The sequence below is a fragment of the Schistocerca americana genome, chromosome 11 (genome assembly GCF_021461395.2).
Source record: "Schistocerca americana isolate TAMUIC-IGC-003095 chromosome 11, iqSchAmer2.1, whole genome shotgun sequence".
Lineage (NCBI taxonomy): Eukaryota > Metazoa > Arthropoda > Insecta > Orthoptera > Acrididae > Schistocerca > Schistocerca americana.
Window position 1 is genome coordinate 85,823,955 of NC_060129.1, and position 17,566 is coordinate 85,841,520.

Genomic DNA, 17,566 nt, shown 5'->3' on the forward strand with positions numbered 1-17,566 from the left:
CCCATATACGCCTCCTGTAATTATATGGCGATAACTGTCCTCATACCCTCTTAGAGTAAACAACAGCAATCGCGACGTGACGCAGTTTTCAACAATACAGGAGCCTCTTCGACGCCCCGTGTTGTGTCTTAGCAACAGTCTGAGACGAGTCGAATGGCGAGCATCACGAATGGTTCTGACCGCGTTCAGCAAAACCTTAAAAAACCGTGAAATGCTGCAGCGGCACGGGCAACGCCAATAGCCGTCTCTGGTAAGTCTTGAACCAGCATCTGTTTTCCGCCAATCCTTGGCAGCCAAAACACAGGCGTTAAATCGCTGCACGATTCCGCGGACGCATAACATTACTTCTCACATCACGTATGCTGGGTGAATACGGTCTTCGACACATCAGTTATATTCGAGATAATTTAGTTTTGCAAAACAGGTGTCCAGACTTTTTATTACGGTTCGTCCAAAGCAGTTTGTGTTGGAGAACCGTTAACTTCATAAATCTTGTAATCAGAGTAAGCTGGGAATTACTACTAATTGTACATGGTGCTACGAAGATGCCCATGCGAAGTGCTTGCTGTATTCGCTCGCGTAGACAATGTGACGTGTTCAGTACATCACCGTGCTGCCGTGAAACACACATTTTCCATGGCAATATCGTAAGAAGTAACGTATTTTAAACACTTTCTAACTTATTTTAAATGAATTTCAGGCATTAAGTTCTATGTTGAAACAAATCTAGTGTCCGTTTCTACCTGTCAGCTTTGACCAATGACATCCCGAGCGAAGGACGCCATGAGTTTACGATGTTCGAGTGGCTTGTTATTAAATTTTATCTGTGGTTGTCTTAGTGTCTGACGTAAACTACGCTGTTTATTACAAACATATCTCGATTTACCAGGTTGCGGTTAGTCAAGAACCTAAGTGCACAGCTTAAGTTGCTGCGTGTCAATCAAGTAGCAATCGTATTTATAATCGTATTCTCGTAAATATATATGGCTATTTTTTCCTAATACGGCATGATTTCCGAAGGCGGCGTTAGACAGGAACTTAAAGAGCGTAGCTGAAATTGCTGCGTGTGGGGCGACCCTCAGTTGCGTCTATAATCTTGCTTCTTACAAATATTTGGCCGTTTTCTTCCGAATGTGCCACGATTGCCGAGGGTGAGGTGTGACAGCAACCAAAGACGACAGTTACATAGGTCAGTTCTAGTTCTCCATCACTCGGTTCGTTATTTTTCGTGGTTTTTCAAAAGTGTTATTTCTTCTAGGATTATTTACTTATTTATTGTCTGATATACACTAGGTTAAGTGTAGTTGTTGATTCCGACGTTAGTAATGTTTTTCATGCTTCCAAGAGCATAGCAAGCGATACGAAAAAGTGAAACCCTTGACGAAATAATTAACAGCCAATAAAAATCTTGAATAATAATAGAACGTGGAATCAACAAATGGCAATACTCAAAGAATGGACAGTACACAGCTACACCAACAATAGTTGTACCGAAAGCAACACCAAAACAGATGTTGTTGTGGTCTACAGTCCAGAGACTGGTATCGTATAACAAACCATTGCACACTCCTGCTATGCACTCTTTCAGAATTTTCAAGTTGGTGTCGCTCTAATTATTGACTCCACGTTCCTTTATTACGTCATTTTCAGGAGGCGTGAGTCCCTAGTTCCTTTAGGACTTACCTGTACTCCGTCAATTCTCTCAGGTAAGGATCCCACACCGGGCAACACTATTCTGAAAGATGGCGGACAAGCGTAGTGTAGGCTGTCTCTTTAGTAGATCTGTTACATTTTGTGTCCTGCCAATAAAACGCAATCTTCGGTTAGCCTTCCCCACAACATTTTGTGTGTATTCCTTCCAATTTAAGTTGTTTGGAATTGTAATTCCTAGGTATTTTGTTGAATTTACGGCCCTTGGATTCGACTGATCTATCGTGTAACCGAAGTTTAACTGTTTTCCTTTAGCACTCATGTGGATGACGTCATACTTTTCGTTATTCACGGTCAATTCCCAATTTTCGCACCATACAGTCATACACCATGATGACTTCGCACGGCGCCGTTAATGTTTCAGGCTGCCCTGTATTGCACTTCTTGTTCTTCAACCGTTCACTGTATCTATTTTGCATTTTTTTTCCACAGTCCAGTACAGCGTCCTCCTGTTTTCATGCTTGGTCTGTGTTCAGATTTTGACGGGCTATCCTATCCACCGGGCCATCTTACCACTAACTATGACGGGGGTGCGATGGGCAGTTAACGTTGTAAGTAGCGACCTTGACTTAGGTATGACGTCATTGGTGGAAGCCGACAGTTGGAAACGGAAGCGAGAATTTATCCTCTATTTTCGACAGAACGCTTATTTTCCATTTCAATCATAGCTGTCTACTTCATGGAGCGAAATGCCTTTCGAAATTGTTTTTCTGTTCAAGGGGACATCACCCTGCCTATCTAACCCATGTCAATTTAGGCAAGTATTTGACCCATTTCTGAAAAAAATTATTTGATGCAAGACATTAATATTTTTACTATATGTTACATGATGCTAATAGAGTGAAGTGTACTAAAATCTACTTTATCTATTTTATAATCTTTATGAAATACTTTTTAAATTTATTAACAAAAAATATTAAGTTTTTCGGCAGAAAATATTTTTTTGTTAACTTCCTAATCGAGGAGTGTTAATGAATGTAGTACCAGAGGTGGCTTTTTATGTTATGCAGAGTCTCTGAAAATTTCATTCATTTATCTATGATAGTTTCAGATATAAAGGACATATGTACAGAAAATTTTAGTTTGCGGAAAATTGACTTTAAAGAAAAAACTTTTGAAATTTTGTTATTTACAGTTAATTAAAACTGTCCTTCTGCATATGCTGGCTCTTCTTTGGCCTCTAGCAGGTCTTCCAGCTTCTTTTTCACCTTGCTGGATGTTTGTCTAGCTTTCTTGGCCATATTAGATGCAGACCTGTCTGCATCGGGTATCCTCATTTTATCGCAGTGTTGCAGCCCAGTGATCATATTTTCACCAGGACTAATTCCCAGCTTTTTCAGTATTCAACACTTTCCAATATTACCACAACTGAATGTAATAACAGCATCATGAACTCCTAGTTTCATTGTATTCATGCCTACAAATACAGTTTTAGGAAGGTGGTTCCAAGATATGCTGTTGAAACATTCATTTGGGATCTGTGTCTGTCCCTGCAGACATTTCGTTAGAAGGTCAGGATGAGCCAAGTCTCTGAAAATAGGTTTAATTGCTGTAATAACAGCAGCAGGAAGACAATGCTGGTAAGAACGAGGTTCTCCAGTGGCCTGAGCCCTATTGTATTTGCACCACTAACTTTCTCCTCATGGACACAATCCATGACATGGCCTATCATCAGTAGAGGACTTATGGAAGAATGTGGCCCAAACATCTCTCTTCATTGCCTACAGATTTTCTTTATTTCTCCTAATTGCCTGCCCATAGTACACCTGCAAGTTTTCTATAACAACTACTCGCAATCACACTTGAACAAAACTAACCACGTGTTTGAAAGTGTGTTGTTTACAAACAGCAGAAACAAAAGAACACCGACTGTTGCATTCCAAGGATAGCCAACACACTCGGAAGTAAAAACAAAATCCTAACGTGCAATGTAGGGGATATAAAGATCTAAGATATATGCAGAAAAGTGGGTGACAGAAAAGGGGGCGTGGCACATGAACACATGTGGTAGGAAAAAGCTCGAAAAAAATTTTTTTCAGCACAATCCTTTTCAGATTTTTTAAATAAAACCTAAATCCACCGAAATATGATGAAAACCGAAAATCGACTTTTTTCGACCTGAACCACGGTATGGTCCCTTTAAGTGTCGTTAACTAAGGTGGGGGTGCTTTATCGCCTTTGTACTAGTGCAGTTCGCATCGTTAATACCAGTTTAGTGCTCCCACATTTCCTTGGCTTCTCGTCTCCTTTGTAATGAAGTGGTAGCGTTCGCTCAAATTCCAGCTGCTGATAGGTGATTCATCTCGCATTCAGGTCGTACTGTGCGCCCGGTGCCAAACCCCGTAGTCGTCATTGCTTGTAGTAAAGCAAGAGCTGAAATCTGTTAAACCTTTCTTTAAAGTCAGTACCGATATTAGACTGTTGTTTATCTGGTGTTACATTTACACTTACACGATAAATTTCGGCTTCAAAGTGCCATTATCAAGTGTTTTAAGTGTTATACAGTGCCTAAGATGGCATACTCTCGTATTTAAAATACACTATTAGACACATTGTCTAAGGGTCGATATTTCTGGTAAAGCCTACTGCTTTGTTTCATCACTGAGTATACCATCTTGCAAATGAACGACAGTCTAATGGCGGTACTGACTTTAAGGAAATATATTATGACTGTCCCCGCATTATGAAAAATAAATCGGTTAAACATGTTTTGGAATGTCTCCGGTTGGAAACCGTAAAATATCAACTATGATGGTATTCAGATTTAAGTTATTTACTCTTCTTTCTCCTGTCCTGTGTCCTATATCTTCACAGGGACAGTATATTAATCTGTTAGTGGTATAAGGTGGCAGGATTAATTAATTCTGTCAACTTATATGTCGTACAACAAATTTTATGCTGTGCTGCGATGATTGTCATTAGTTAATTTTCCTCAAAACTGCCGAAACGAAGTGCTAACGACAAGTCAAACCTCTTCATGCAAAATATGTGTTATTGCTAACTGGACCACCACCTCTGAAGGTCTCGCTGTATGGTGGTACAACATGAACTCCTGAAGATAGACGTTGACTGTGGATATTCTATCACAGACACAGTCCTTTTGACTGTTCACAGATTTCATTAAACCCGCCCAAAGGTGTAAACAACCATGCCTATTAGACGTCGGGGGGCCGACAGCCGATCAGTTCCAGACATTCCATCAAGAAGAAGGTACACGGCTTGTGTTGTCTGTAGTTCAACCATGCCTAGACGGTAAACACCGCGGTTCGATCGCGTCCGCATTGTTACTTTGTGCCAGGAAGCGCTCCCAACAAGGGAAGTGTCCAGGCGTCTCGAAATGAACCAAAGCAATGTGTTCGGACATGGAGGAGATACAGAGAGACAGGAACTGTCGATGACATGCCTCGCTCAGGCCGCCCAAGGGCTACTACTGCAGTGGATGACCGCTACCTACGGATTATGGCTCGGAGGAACCCAGACAGCAACGCCCCCATGTTGAACAATGCTTTTCGTGCAGTCACAGGACGTCGTGTTACCACTCAAACTGTGCGCAATGGGCTGCATGATGCGCAACTTCACTCGCGATGTCCATGGCGAGATCCATCTTTTCAACCACGACACCGTGCAGTGCGGTAGAGATGGGCCCAACAACATGCCGAATGGACCGCTCAGGTTTGGTATCACGTTCTCTGCACTGATGAGTGTCACATATGCCTTCAACCACACAATTGTCAGAGACGTGTTTGCAGGCAACCCGGTCAGGCTGAACGAATTAGACACACTGTTGAGCGAGTGCAGCAAGGTGGAGGTTCCCTGATGTTTTGGGGTGGCACTATATGGGGCCGACGTACGCCACTGGTGGTCACGGAAGGCGCCGTAACGGCTGTACGATACGTGAATGCCATCCTCCGACCGATAGTGGAACCATATCGGCAGCATATTGGCGAGGCATTCGTCTTTACGTGTCAATTCGCGCCTCCGTCGTGCACATCTTGTGAATAACTCCGTTCAGGATGACTACATCATTTGACTAGAGTGGCCAGCATGTTCTCCACATATGAACACTATCGAACATGTCTGGGGTACATTGAAAATGGCTGTTTATGGACGACGTGATCCACCAACCACTCTGAGGGATCACCGCCGAATCACCGTTGAGGAGTGGGACAACCTGGACCGGCAGTGGCTTGATGAACATGTGGATAGTTCGCCACAACGAATACAGGCATGCATCAATGCAAGAGGACGTGCTGCTGGGTACCGGTGTGTACAGCAATCTGGACCACCACCTCTGAAGGTCTCGCTGTATGGTGGTACAACATGCAATGTGTGGTTTTCATGAGCAATAAAAAGGGCGGAAATGGTGTTTATGTTGATCTCTATTCCAGTTTTCTGTACAGGTTCCGGAACTCTCGGAACCGAGGTGATGCAAAACTTTTTTTGATGTGTATAAATAGCGTCATATCAATGGCTGGAAAAATTTGGAGAATTATTTCTGTAAACATACAGGTTGACAGAGGGCTAGTGCAATCGGCGGTGCTATTTACAAAACTATACATTACTTTAGTTAATATATTTTATTTTTAGCTCATGTAAAAATTATGTACGACTGATGCGCATCTTTCAGTAATATTCGCTGCGAGATTGTTTTTCCCGCCACGTATTATTTACTCTCTGAGCGTTTTCCCGCGACGAATGATTGCTCTCTGAATGGCGTATTTATACGAGCAGCTGTTGGTTTGCGACACTTGTCTTGTTGCGCTGCCCTCGAGAGTTACATACGACGCGAATTCGAAGCTTGCAGAATTCTATAACAGAGTTCTGTAACAGAAGCTTTTATTTTCGTTTTCCAGCGTCCACCAGAAAATTCTCTCGGCGAAAAGGTAAGAGATACTCAACTTTTGTAGCACAAGACGTGGCTGACGCGTAATCAATAGCGCTTGTGCTCATAGGTAGTTGCGAAAATGTGTGGTGTTGGTGTTCTTCTAGGATGTTAAGGTTTTTGCGTCTTTATTAGACATGTCAACATATATGAAAAACATACGTGGTCTAACTGCACGCAGTTTCTCGTGTTCTGCAGCTTCTGGGACAGTCATTTCACCAATAAGCAAAATCGCTACGATAACTGAAATGGTGTTTCTTTTGGTTGTCAGTGGCTTGGAATAGTAAAAAACTAGCTGCGTGTGTCTTTAGTGTCGTTGCTCCGTAGTAAGTTCCTGGTCAATTTTACGTTCATGATCTACTGCCTGTCGAGTTAATGTTCAAAACTTACAGCCGGCCGGAGTGCTCGTGCGGTTCTAGGCGCTACCGCCTGGTGCCGAGCGACCACTACGGTCGCAGATTCGAATTCTGCCTCGGGCATGGATGTGTGTGATGTCCTTAGGTTAGTTAGGTTCAATTAGTTCCAAGCTCTAGGCGACTGATGATCTCAGAAGTTAAGTCGCATAGTGCTCAGAGCCATTTGAACAATTTTTTTTTCCAAAACTTACAAACATTCTGTTGATGGCAATGACTGCCTTGTACGTTTAGTGCCACTCAGCTGGTGCTATAGTTCCGTGAGGCGTTTTCTCTAGAATTCGTTTAGTCAGTCTTGGCACTATGTGCAATAATGTAAATTTTTTGTTAGCAGGTTGCGTAAAAGTTTCATGAGTTCATTTTTGACAGCGTATTTGAGCGCGCAAACTCGCGCATGCGCATACCTACACGCTCTCATGTGCGCGCACGGACGTGTGTGTGTGTCTCTCAAGATGGGAATTTTGCGCAACCCCCCCCCCCCAAACCCTCCCCCTCCCCACCACAAAAACAGTCACAGCCCCCTCTTCACGGAGTAACATTAGAACCAACTTGAACGGCATTTTAATGAAAAATTCGTATTCCTCTGTTACAAGTTTCAGGTCACAAATATAACGCGGGTTTCTATCAGTTACGTAGTCTCTTGTCATAATATAATAAATGGTAGATGTCTTACCTTGCGTCATCATTTCTGATAAGGTATTTGTTAATGTGTGGCTGCAATTGAGGTTTTTCTGTCGAGTTGTAAATTACATCATGAGAACTATTGGGACAAACATTCTGCTTTATCTCCATCCAGACTGTCTACTCTAATCATCCTGATTTAGTGACCGTTTTTTCTCAGCAGTTGTCCGCTGAAGCGTATAACCATTCTGAACGGATATTCAAATACACCCGATCTGTGTTGGTCAGATGGAATCTTTCAATACAGATACAGCAGAGTTCGTATCTCGGCAAGAAGTGCAGAGCGCGCATATACGCTCATTGTTAACTGCACAATGCAAAGCGTCCCTCTACAGTAATTGCTGATCACAGTCGCAGCGAAATCTTCTTTACGTGACCTGATGAACGTAGAAGAGTTTCTTCTTGATAATTCTAAACCACAGGTTATCAGAAACCTTAAGGGCTCCCGTATTTACAGCAAACGCAGCAGGGGCGTATGGAAACCAGGCGGCGAAAGAAGCAGCGATCCTTCAGGTAGGAATACGACGTCCTCTTGGAAGTACAGTCAAAGAACTTACGCCATTGTGCAAACATCTACAATTGTAAAATCTAGTTTACTGTGCGAGGGATAATTGTTTGAAACAGGGTTGTGGCAGCTGTTCCAGAGAGTGAGGACGCGATGTTCGATGGCCTCCAACCACTTTTGAGGAGGCGGGTGTGCGACGCATTCGGTGAGTGAACTTCGTTTGATAATCGAACGTCTGTCTCGTGTAGGTCATCTCGGAATGCCCGCCCTATTTTGTCTTTGTGCTACAAGTACCCATGGGGCGAAACGTCTCCACATCATGTACACTATGTGATCAAAAGTATCCGGGCACCTGGCTGAAAATGACTTACAAGTACGTGGCACCCTCCATCAGTAATGCTGGAATTCAATATGGTGTTGGCCCACCCTTAGCCCTGATGACAGCTTCCACTGTCGCATGCACACGTTCAATCAGGTGCTGGAAGGTTTCTTGCGGAATGGCAGCCCATTCTTCACGGAGTGCTGTACTGAGGAGAGGTATCGATGTCATTTGGAAAGACCTGACACGAAGTCGGCGTTCCAAAACATCCCAAAGGTGTTCTGTAGGATTCAGGTCAGGACTCTACGCAGGCCAGTCCATTACAGGGATGTTATTGTCGTGGAACCACTCCGCCACATGGCGTGCATTATGAACAGATGTTCGATCCTGTTGAAAGATACAGTCACCATCCCCAAATTTCTCTTCAACAGTGGGAAGCAAGAATGTGCTTAAAACATCAATGTAGGCCTGTACTGTGATAGTGCCACGCATAACAACAAAGGGTGTAAGCCCCCTCAGTGAGAAACACGATACACCACAGCACCACTGCCTCCGAATTTTACTGTTGGCACTAAACACGCTGGCAGATGTCATTCACCGGGCATTCTCCATACCCACAACCTGCCATCAGATCGCCACATTGTGTACCGTGATTCGTCACTCCACACAAAGTTTTTCCACTGTTTGATCCATCAGTGTTTACACTCCTTACACCAAGGGAGGCTTTGTTTAGTACTTACCGGCCTGATGTGTGGCTTACAAGCAGCTGGTCGACCATGAAATCCAAGTTTTCTCACCTCCCGCCTAACTGCCATAGCGCTTGCAGTGGATCCTGATGGAGTTTGGAATTCCTGTGTGATGGTCTGAATAGATGTCTGCCTATTACACATTATGGCACTGTTCGACTGTCGACAGTGTCTGTCAGTCAACAGACGAGGTCGGCCTGTACGCTTTTATGCTGTACGTGTCCCTTCGCATTTCCACTTCACTATCACATCGGAATCAGTGGACTTAGGGATGTTTAGGAGTGTGGTGATCTGGCGTACAGACTTAGGACACAAATGACACCCAATCACCTGACCACGTTCGAAGTCAGTGAGTTCTGCGGAGCGCCCCTTTCTGCTCTCTCACGATGTCTAATGACTACTGAGGTCGCTGATATGGAGTACCTGGAAGTTGGTGGCAGTACAATGCACCTAATATTAAAAACGTATGTTTTGGGTATGTCCGTATATTTTTGATGACATAGCGTATGTGCGTGCATTCCAAGTCACAAAATTGCTGAATTCGTGCACAAATATCATATACTTGTTTTCTCCTCGACTAAGGCAACCCAGAAGTCTGAGTGTCAGAATTCACGCAGATTTTGGGCAGTCTGTCAGGATCATTAAATACGAGTAATGTCGGCATCACTAACTATGATCATCGTTCTACTGAGAAAGGGAAAATTTATGACTGGGACTGATGAACCTTAAACGACAGCATTTCAGACGAAAGTGAGACGTATTTATCAATTTAATCCACTAATATTATTCAGTAATAATATTGCAACAGTTTCTGTGTTGATCACACCTACATCAAATAAGATCATAGACCATCTTTTTCTTTTCTGTGCAGCAACTGCGTTTTACTTAATATCTGCGTAATCAATTTATACGTGATCGAAATTACAGAGTTACGATATCAAAAACTTCAACTCGCTAAATACACTGACGGAAAAAAATCGCACTACATCTGAAAAAAGGTTGTTGTTGTTGTGGTCTTCAGTCCTGAGACTGGTTCGATGCAGCTCTCCATGCTACTCTATCCTGTACAAGCTTCTTCATCTCCCAGTACCTACTGCAACCTACATCCTTCTGAATCTGTTTAGTGTATTCATCTCATGGTCTCCCTCTACGAGTTTTACTCTCCACGCTGCCCTCCAATACTAAATTGGTGATCCTTTGATGCCTCAGTATATGTCCTACCAACTGATCCCTTCTTCTAGTCAAGTTGTGCCACAAACTCCTCTTCTCCCCAATTCTATTCAATACCTCGCCATTAGTTATGTGATATCCCATCTAATCTTCAGCATTCTTCTGTACCACCACATCTCGAAAGCTTCCGTTCTCTTCTTTTCTAAACTATTTATCGTCCACGTTTCACTTCCATACCTGGCTACACTCCATACAAATACTTTCAGAAACGACTTCCTGACACTTAAATCTATACTCGATGTTAACAAATTTCTCTTCTTCAGAAACGCTTTTCTTGCCATTGCCAGTCTACATTTTATTTCCTCTCTACTTCGACAATCCTCGGTTTTTTTGTTCCCCAAATACCAAACCTCATTTACTTCTTTAAGCGTCTCATTTCCTAGCATTATACCCCAGCATCTCCCGATTTATTTCTACTACATTGCATTATTCTCGGTTTGCTTTTGTTGAAGTTCACCTTATATCCTCTTTTCAATACACTGTCCATTCTGTTCAACTGCTCTTTCAGGTCCTTTGCTGTCTCTGACAGAATTACAATGTCATTGGCGAACCTCAAAGTTTTTATTTCTTGTCCGTGGATTTTAATTCCTACTCCAAATTTTTCTTTTGTTTCCTTTACTGCTTGCTCAATATACAGTTTAAATAACATTGGGGACAGGCTTCAACCCTGTCTCACTCCCTTCCCAACCGCTGCTTCCCTTTCATGCCCCTCGACTTTTATAACTGCCATCTGGTTTCTGTACAAATTGTAAATAGCCTTTCGCTCCCTATATTTTACCCCTGCCACCTTCAGAATATGAAAGAGAGTATTCCAGTCGACATTGTCAAAAGCTTTCTCTAAGTCTACAAATGCTAGAAACGTAGGTTTGCCTTTCTTTAATCTTTCTTCTAAGATAAGTCATAGGGTCAGTATTGCCTCACGTGTTCCAACATTTCTACGGAATCCAAACTGATCTTCTCCGAGGTCGGCTTCTTCCAGCTTTTCCATTCGTCTGTAAAGAATTCGTGTTAGTATTTTGCAGGCGTGGCTTATTAAACTGATAGTTCGGTAATTTTCACATCTGTCAACACCTGCTTTCTTTGGGACTGGAATTATTATATTCATCTTGCAGGCTGAGGGTATTTCGCCTGTCTCATACATCTGGAAAATGATGTATGTTCCAATTTCTTGCCAGTCGCATAGGAGTGGCGACAGCTGCGCCACTACGAGACAGCAAATCAGGTTTGCTCTAAATACGCGCTGTAACGGTCGTGAGCCTTAGTTACCTTTGAGACTGGACGTGGCGAGTTGATTGTAGTCGAGAGTGCCTTTAAGGCGAGAACGATGCCATTATCAACTGCTGATGTCTGTCCAGGAGACCCTCCATACTCTTGTCCATTGCTGCCACTGTGTGGTCTCCGTGTGGATCCCGGGTCCTGTCGGCATCCCGGGAAACGGACGTGTCGACGCGCCCGCCAAACGGGCTGTCGGTGCACCGGCCTCGGAGGCCGGCCTTTCGGAGAGTGACCTCGGGTCAGTTTTGTGGCAGAGGGTACTTCGCAGCTGGGGTGAAGAATGGCGCGCCCTTCCTTCACCCGACAAACGTCGGGCCACCGAGGAGGCTACCGGTGCGTGGCGAGAGACCCGCCAGGACTCTGTTGTCCTCTGCCGGCTGTGCATGGGCCACACCAGGATGACGCACAGCTATTTACTGAACCGCGAGGATCCACCTTTATGTCTCTGCAGGTCAGCTTCGGTGGTGGTCGACATCTTGTCGGACTGCCCGCTTTTAACTCCGCTCGGGCTGACGTTTGCGCTGCCCGGTGCGCTTCCCGCACTTTTATCGGACGATGTTGCAATGGCAGATTTAATTTTGAGTTTTATTCGTGCAGGTTTTTTTTATCGCTCGATCTAAGCTTTTGTCCCTTTTTTTGTGTCGAGTCTGGCCTTTGGCCTACGGTTTTAGACTGGGATTTTTAGTGCGTTTCTTGGTGGTTGGCTTTTCCTTTTTGTTTCTACGGTCGGCCAACCACTGTCACACTCGGTGTGATTTTAATTCCTTTTTTCTGGTCTCTGTCTAAGTCTTTCTTGTCCTGTGTCGTCTCTCGTCATGACCAGTGTTTGTTCTTATTCTCTGTGAGTGTTTCAAGTTCGTGGGAAAAGGGACCGATGGTCCCAGTAGTCTGGTCCCTTCAGTCCCACAAACCGACCGACCAATTTGAACGAGGTCGTGTAATTGCACTACGAGGAGCCGGATGTTCCTTCTACGGCATTGCAGAAATACTCGGCAGGAATGCAGGCACTGTACGTGACGGCGGGCAGCGTCGGTCACCAGGATGTACGGTCGTAAGAAGTCTCGGCTCCGGACGCCCACGCGGCACTGCCGAGAGCGAAGACCGTCGCGTTCAGACGTGGCTCCGGCGCATCGCTCTGCATCCGCTGCAGCAATCTGAGCAGCGGTCGGCACCACAGTGACACAGCGAACTGCTACAAGTCGGTTACTTAAAGGACAGCTCCGAGCCAGACGCCCTGTAACGTGCATTTCACTGACCCCAAACCACCGCCGCTTGCAGCTTCAGTGGAGTCAGCAGGAGCGCTCTCGTGATTATCCCACGCACCCTGACTACAAATCTGGTGATCCGACACGTTGTACTTCCACTCTTGAACAGCACCGCAGTAGGTGTTTTCCAACAGGATAACGTTCTCCAACAAACCAGTGTTATAACCTGACATGCTCGTCGACACGTTGTCGTGGCCTGCTCAATCACCAGATCTGCCTCGAATGATATCGTCGGACAACAACTTCGGTGCCATCCACAAATGGCACTAACCGTCCCTGTTTTGACCGACCGAGTGCAACTGGTACAGATCTTAGACCCACAAACTGACAACCGGCACCTGTACAACACAATGCGTGCACGTTTCCATATTTGGATGCAACATTCTGGTGGTTACACTGGTCATTGGAAATGGAAATGAGCGTTTGGGCGGGAGGCCCCTTACGGGGCAGGTCCGGCTGCCTCGGTGCAGGTCTTATTACATTCGACGCCACATTGGGCGACCTGCGTGTCTAATGGGGATGAAATGATCATGAAGACAACACAACACCCAGTCCCTGAGCGGAGGAAATCCTCGGCCCACCCGGGAATCGAACCCGGACCTGTTAGGATGGCAGTCCGTCACGCTGACCGTCAGGGTGGACACACTGGTCATTAATGTTCTAGCATTTCACAATTGCAATGGCTTATCTCGCACTTACATTAACGTGTGATCTCGCAATATTAATCACTTACATATATTACTAGACAAGTGTATTCACAAAATTTCATTAATTATTTTTTGGTATTGCAGTTTTTTTCCGTCAGTTTATTTTTAGTAGCCTGATGAACCTATGCGCTAGATTGCAACTCTGTTCGACACAAATTTCGAATTACATATAATCAGTGCTTTTTTTTAAAAATAAAAGTTTGAGGGTACTCCGACATGGAATATAATGCAGCGAAAAATAGTTATAACTGAAGCATGGAATACCACCGTCAGCTTTTAGCCATGACGTCATCAACTTATCGAACTACAAAAACAAAAAGTGGTATCGGACTCTTCAGTCGACTTTACAGCTCAAATGAAGTAGGCGATACAGAGAAACATACGAGGGCTATCCACAAAGTACATTACGTTTTGGAATTAAAAATAAATAAAGTATTGGAAATTTTTTTTATTATATACAGATCAAAGCCACACTTTTCTACATAGTTGCCATTTAAATTAAGGCACTTATCGTAGCGATTGACGAGCTTGGAAATTCCTTCGTCGTAAAATTCGGCCGCCAGCGCCTTCAACCACGTGGTTAATCAGTAACCTGGTAGAAATACGATTTTTGTGGATTTCCTGGAAAGAGGCACTACAATAAACTCTGAAAGGTATTCCAAAACTCTGCACAACCTCAGAAGAGCAATACAAAACAAGCGCAGGGGAAAGTTGGGCTCAAAGATCTTGCTGATTCACGACAACGCCCGGGTCCACACGGCAGAATCCACTCGTGAAGTTCTCGAATCTTTTAAGTGGGAGTTGTTTCCTCATCCGCCGTACAGTCCCGACCTGGCACCGAGCGACTTCCACTTACTCCCAGCAATGAAGAAGTGGTTGGCTACGCAGCGTTTTGATGACGACGCACAGCTTCAAGATTAGGTAACCACGTGGTTGAAGGCGCAGGCGCCCGAATTTTTCGACGAAGGAATTTCTAAGCTCGTCCATCGCTACGATAAGTGCTTTAATTTAAATGGCAACTATGTAGAAAAGTAGTATTGAAGTGTGGCTTTCATCTGTATATAACAAAAAAAATTTCCAATACTTTATTTATTTTTAATTCCAAAACGTAATGTACTTTGTGGATAGCCCTCGTACAAGAGAAAGTGGTATCGAACACTTCAGTTCACATCACCTCAAGTGAAGCACGCGATTTGAGCGTACGCTTATCCGTTTAGCACTACCATCGCCCACTATTAACGGGCGAAGGCACTACGTGCTTGTCGAACTGGCTGCCAGCGATTCAGTTGTCGAAAACGGTTGCCGCAGCTTCAAAATGCTTGAAACAGTCAATGATATCGATTTTCCCACCAAAACCTGCACTGGTATCGTTCGTATTGCAATTGCCAACGCGACAAAGAGAAAGAAAAAATTTACGTCCGTGAAATAAATTATTGGCACTCTTCCAAGTTCTCAACACCGTAAAAAAGTTACTTTGTCGACGAAAATGTTTAGGGGTGCGCATCCCCCAGCGTTCCCCAGAAAAACAGCACTGCATATAATGTTTACAGGAACAAAGTTCAGTGAAACCCAAATATGATTAAGCCGGCATGGAACAAATGTAAGTGATGGCTGGGTGTTGTGTGATGTCCTTAGGTTAGTTAGGTTTAAGTAGTTCTAAGTTCTAGGGGACTGATGACCATAGATGTTAAGTCCCATAGTGCTCAGAGCCATTTGAACCATTTTTTGAACAAATGTAATTCAAGGAACTTGGCGTGTTAGCGTAACATGTCCTTTGATGAATGTCGTCACTCTCTTTATGCTGCCGATAACGCTTTCCGAAAGTTGGAAAAAAAAGAAAAGAAAACTCCATCAAACATCACTGCGTAGATACCTGGGCCTTGTAATAAATATTAGTAGCGAGGGACATTTTATAACATTACCTAGTGAGTAATTCTCGTAAGCATCATATTTTATGAACAGTGTTCGTACTTTAATGAAATAATAAGATAGGTAGAACTGGAAACACTGAAATCGATTGTACACTATGTAAATTGAATTTAGGTATAATACAGGGTGAGTCACATAACATTACCGCTGGATATATTTCGTAAACCACATCAAATACTGACGAATCGATTCCACAGACCGAACGTGAGGAGAGGGGCTAGTGTAACTGGTTAATACAAACCATACAAAAATGCACGGAACTATGTTTTTTAACACAAACCTACGTTTTTTTAAATAGAACCCCGTTAGTTTTGTTAGCACATCTGAACATATAAACAAGTACGTAATCAGTGCCGTTTGTTGCATTCTAAAATGTTAATTACATCCGGAGATATTGTAACCTAAAGTTGACGCTTGAGTACCACTCCTCCGCTGCTCGATCGTGTGTATCCGAGAGCACCGAATTACGTAGGGATCCAAAGGGAACGGTGATGGACCTTAGGTACAGAAGAGACTGGAACAACACATTACGTCCACATGCTAACACCTTTTTATTGGTCTTTTTCACTGACGCACATGTACATTACCATGAGGGGTGAGGTACACGTACACACGTGGTTTCCGTTTTCAATTACGGAGTGTCCCGACATGTCAGGCCAATAGATGTTTAATGTGGTGGCCATCATTTGCTGCACACAATTGCAATCTCTGGCGTAATGAATGTCGTACACGCCGCAGTACATCTGGTGTAATGTCGCCGCAGGCTGCCACAATACGTTGTTTCATATCCTCTGGGGTTGTAGCACATCACGGTACACATTCTCCTTTAACGTACCCCACAGAAAGAAGTCCAGAGGTGTAAGATCAGGAGAACGGGCTGGCCAATTTATGCGTCCTCCACGTCCTATGAAACGCCCGTCGAACATCCTGTCAAGGGTAAGCCTAGTGTTAATTGCGGAATGTGCAGATGCACCATCATGCTTGATACCACATACGTCGACGCGTTTCCAGTGGGGCATTTTCGAGCAACGTTGGCAGGTCATTCTGTAGAAACGCGATGTATGTTGCAGCTGTTTGGGCCCCTTCAATGAAGTGAGGACCAATGAGGTGCTCGCCAATGATTCCGCACCATACATTTACAGTCCACGGTCGCTGTCGCTCTACCTGTCTGAGCCAGCGAGGATTGTCCACGGACCAGTACTGCATGTTCCGTAGATTCACTGCCCCTTGGTTTGTGAAACCCGCTTCATCGGAAAAACATGTAGAACTGCAACGCATTCTCTGTTAATGCCCATTGACCGAATTGCACTCGATGATTAAAGTCATCACCATGTAATTGCTGATGTAGCGACAGATGAAACGGGTGAATGCGGTGACGATGCAGTATGCACATGACACTACTTTGACTCAGTCCACTGGCTCTCGCAATGTCCCGTGTACTCATGTGTGGGTTCATGGCAACAGCAGCTAATACACCAACTGCACCCGCTTCTCCTGTGACGGGCCTGTTACGGACCCGTTTGCGTGCTACGACCATACCTGTTGCATACAGTTGGCGGTAGATGTTTTACAATGTGCGACACGTTGGATGCTCTCTGTCCGGGTACCGTTCTGCATACACCCTGCAAGCTTCAGCCGCATTTCGTCGACACTCGCCATAGATGAGTATCATCTCCGCCTTTTCAGAGTTCGAATATACCATGGTCACAGTTCCTACTACACTACACTATCACAGACGTCTGGTAATACAGTGTACTACAGTTGGTCTGCGTGCGGAGACGAATATAGAATAACAATAGCAGCAAGTGTTACATGCGGACACTGCGACAGCTAGACCAAACCACAACAGTGCACTACAGCCACACTCGTAAACACGGTCGTCATCGTAAACATGTCCCTGCAGA